Source organism: Oxyura jamaicensis, chromosome 1 (genome assembly GCF_011077185.1).
Source record: "Oxyura jamaicensis isolate SHBP4307 breed ruddy duck chromosome 1, BPBGC_Ojam_1.0, whole genome shotgun sequence".
NCBI lineage: Eukaryota > Metazoa > Chordata > Aves > Anseriformes > Anatidae > Oxyura > Oxyura jamaicensis.
Genome location: NC_048893.1, coordinates 9,515,829 through 9,519,761, shown reverse-complemented (window position 1 = coordinate 9,519,761; position 3,933 = coordinate 9,515,829). Strand labels below are relative to the sequence as shown.

The window sequence follows — 3,933 nt, the reverse complement described above, 5'->3', positions numbered from 1 at the left end:
AGGGGTCAGCTATATAGAGACTTCATTTAAGATATCTTTATCTGCAGTCAGACACTGGTTGGATGTCCAAAAGGGATGGGAGTGAAACAGAATAGGAAATTTTCTGATTAGTAGCGTGCTTACGGAAAGAAATAAGTCTTACGTTTAAAATCTGAGTGTTACAGTCCTTTGTATCCTTTATGGTGAAGAGTGAGGCAAGAGGGCTGAGAAGTAACAGAACAAGGAGCATCGCCTCCAAAGCAGGAGTTACACAGTGGAAACTGTGTAATCTCTTCTCATGCTGTCATGCCAGAAGTGGGCAGAATAATAGCAATTCTTATCTCACAGGGGAACTGGGAGAGCATATAAAAAGATTAAAAAGAGCTCTGATACTGAGTTAAAAACATTAATTTAAAACTGCCTACAATTACAGTTGTGTCATTTGGCAGATACCATCTGTTGAGATGACTGAGGGAGTGTCACTACCTGATCATACTCAGAATGACCAGTACATACAGGTAAATATAATGCTATGACTAGAATTAACCATTTTATTTATTGAAGTGTAAACATCTGTGGTTAGTTTAAAAATCATCCGAGTGGCTCTCTTCTAAAATTCCTCATCTGGTCCTTCCTTTACTGACCATAATGCTTGTGTATATTTGGTCTTAGTTTGATTTATTTTTTTTTTTACTAAGGTTACATTTTCTTTTTAAGAGAACATGTGGTCGTGAAAGGGAAAACAGAGTTGGCGAAGAAGTTCAAAGGCAAAGAAGTGGGTGAGACTGACAAATGATCCTACTGTGAAATGATAGCTGTTTCTTGTTTGTATAGCAATAGTTCTAACCAAGTACACACAGAGACACAGTGTGCTTATATACATGTCTACCAGACACTGTAAACATTAGCGCATTGTAGATCCACTTTTGAACTGATTTAAATCAACCTGGTCTGGAAACTGCATTACCTTATTAGTGGTGTTACAAACACCAAGAACACCAAACAAACTTAAATACCTAGCTTCCAGAGAGATACTGCCACAACAAAGATTATTATTGCCTACAAAGTTAACATTACTGTCACCTATATATTATGCATCTATGTGTGACCTGGTCATTTGAGGCTTTCTTTGCAATCAAATGGGAGAAACAAATGTTGAGGGTAGGATATAGTCGGCTAGTTACGACTAGAGGGATTACATTTTAGAATGACAATTTTTCATAAAGGGAGACAAGGGACCACTAAATCTATTTGTCTAGATAAGACCCATTGTCTGTGAGTGTCCAGTTAGCCTTGGTGCTTACATCCATGTTGCAAAAAGTCAATCTCTGTCTGAGAATACTTGCCGTCTAATTAGATAAGGAAGGAAAAAAATGTTTTAATATTTCCAATGTGTTAAAAACTTCTGCTAAATAAACAAGACTTGGAACTATTGTGATATTTATTTAAATCATCTTCTTCATAGACTTTTTTCTTCAACCACCATCTTCTACTGGTATTGTCATGGAGACCAAGGCTGTTAATATCATGCAATCCTGTAATGTATACACAATGAGTATTGCATCTCATAATTCATAAAGCCAGGTTTATACAAAGTCACAATCCTCACCCCTCAAAGCGGAATTATAGCTGTATATTTGTTGTCAGCTTTGAACTTTGGACATTTACCAGGCATGTCACTGACAAAACTGAGCAAAAAGATTCAGTACTTAAGATTACGTATGCATATTCTATATTCATTTATTTAGCAGAGAAAAAACAATCCACTGCAGTGGTTTATTTTAGTTGTAATAAAGAATACAGTTCAAGTAAACTCAGTACACAGAACAGCAAAATAATTGACAGCTACATAATCAGTTTAAAGTGTACTTGCTAGGATGAGTAAAATTCCTTTGGGAATCCCAATGAAATTTGTATAGCTTCTGCACTTAGTGTTTTGCTACTTTGCATCACAGAACCTGACATCTATATTTTACATGAAGAGGAAAATGACAGAGATTCATGTTGTTAGTGTCCATCTGTGAAGCATAACACAGATTTATGTGTTTAATTAAAACAAGAAAACACAGTTTTGAAGGTAGTGAACACTAACATGTATAGAAGAGCTTTTTTTTCTTTTCTTTTTTTTTTTTTTTTTCTTTTTTTTTGTAGGTAGCCCCTACAATTCCAATTAGACTAAACGTAACCCAGTTCTAATAGGGGTGAGCAATAGGTGGTTGTATGATGGGAATTTCAGCTCTGCGTGTGAATAGTATAACCTTGTAGATCTAACTGTGCTGATTTAAGACAGTACTGCCCCAGCTGTTCACTTGAATTTTCAGTGGAAAGTCACATTTGTTATTTCCATAAATGCTAATAATCTTCAATGCAAAGTCCACTCTCATACTTTATGAAGATCTTTGGTGATGAGTCAGACAAAACCAAAGATATACCAACTCAGGCTATTTGTGTTGCCCAGAGAACTGGCCTTCTCAAGAAAGTGACAATAAGAATGAGTATTGGGAAAAAAACTTAAATAACTATAACTGCAGAAGACCTAATTTATACGTTCTAAGTCACACCATATGTATGTCAGGGCTATTTCCTCTTCAATGATGCAGATATATCAATAATCTATTGCTTCATTTCCTCTTTTACCTAAGACATCAGAGACAAATTCCAGTAGCTCCTTTGCTGCTGTGCCATAAAAAGAGATGATCCAAATTTTCTAAAAAGACAACAGTTAGAGTAAACTATACAACTTGCAACTGTTACACTATTTTTATGCCTATGAACATGTATGAAGCCATTGTTAGAAAGGATAGAGACTCCAGGAATCCAGGCACCTTACTTAGGAAGTACCATATATATCCAGATGAGCCAGAAACAACCATTCACTGTCTACTTTCTGTACTTTCTACTTTTAATTCACTCAGGTGGAATATATTAAATATATTAAATATATGATCTAAAGGGCATGAGGTATGAAGAGAATGAGCAATGAGCACTCACATCTGCAGACATGTCTTTCTTTAAAATAAAAGCAGGGATACTTTTTTCTCATATTCAAACAATGTGATTAGCATTGTAAAAGACTACACCAAATTACATAGTTTCTATGGGCAGAATGAACTGAAAATCTAAGGAGATAATTAATAAGACTATAAACATGAAAAAAATCACTGAGAATTCATTTGCGAAAAAAAAAGTATATTCTACCAGTGAATAGATGCAATTATATTAACATTTCCCAGGCTCTTTTAAAATGCTACCACTGCTCACATTATCAGAGGCCATTGTTATAGTTCTAACTTGGCTGCTGTACAAACCTGGTTTGATAGTTTCACCCAATATCTATCCTTTCCGAGTGATTCAGCTTGATTCAACCTCAGCTAAATATCATTCCTGTATTTTTATTTTTTTTACCTATACATTGGGATGTGCATTTTCATGCTGCAAGTAAATTAGGAATACTCATTCTAACTTCATTACTAAATTGCAAAGATCCTCAAAGTGTCAGAAAGTGGAGTCCCAAAACTTGTTTCGGGCTCTTTTATGGAATACATTAAGAACCAGTGCATCAACATTGCCAACTCCTCAGCTGGTTCTCATGTGTGAGCTCCGATGGTGCTAACACAGCTCTGTCCCTGAAAGCCTGCTGAGGCCTTGCCACCTACTTTCATGAGCGGATGACTATCAGTTAGAGTTATGAGTTCTCAGCCCATTTAAATAGGCTTTAAAATCTGGCTATTTAGTTCAGCTGCCTAAAGGTAAGGATATTTATTTTGTCTGTGTGACATAAAAAAAGGAGATTAATTAAAATTGTACTGCCCATAGAGTGTTATGGCCACTCTGAGAAAAACTCACTCCACTCAACATCAGAGAGAATGCAAGTCCCTGTGTGAATTGCTGTGCTTAATGGTATGCAATCCAAGAAACATAGTGTAGTGTCAGAAAGTTGGTTTTGGTGATAAC

General features: G+C 35.8%; 1 long non-coding RNA gene across 1 annotated transcript; it reads right to left on the bottom strand.

Annotated features, from left to right (window-relative positions):
* Positions 1-1,694: 1,694 nt before the first annotated feature.
* Positions 1,695-3,467, bottom strand: LOC118177059. The gene is made up of 3 exons (XR_004755662.1): positions 3,385-3,467; positions 2,617-2,686; positions 1,695-1,997 (listed from the first exon to the last, which is right to left on the bottom strand). It is a non-coding gene; the product is annotated as an uncharacterized LOC118177059 (long non-coding RNA).
* Between the last annotated feature and the right edge of the window lie 466 nt (positions 3,468-3,933).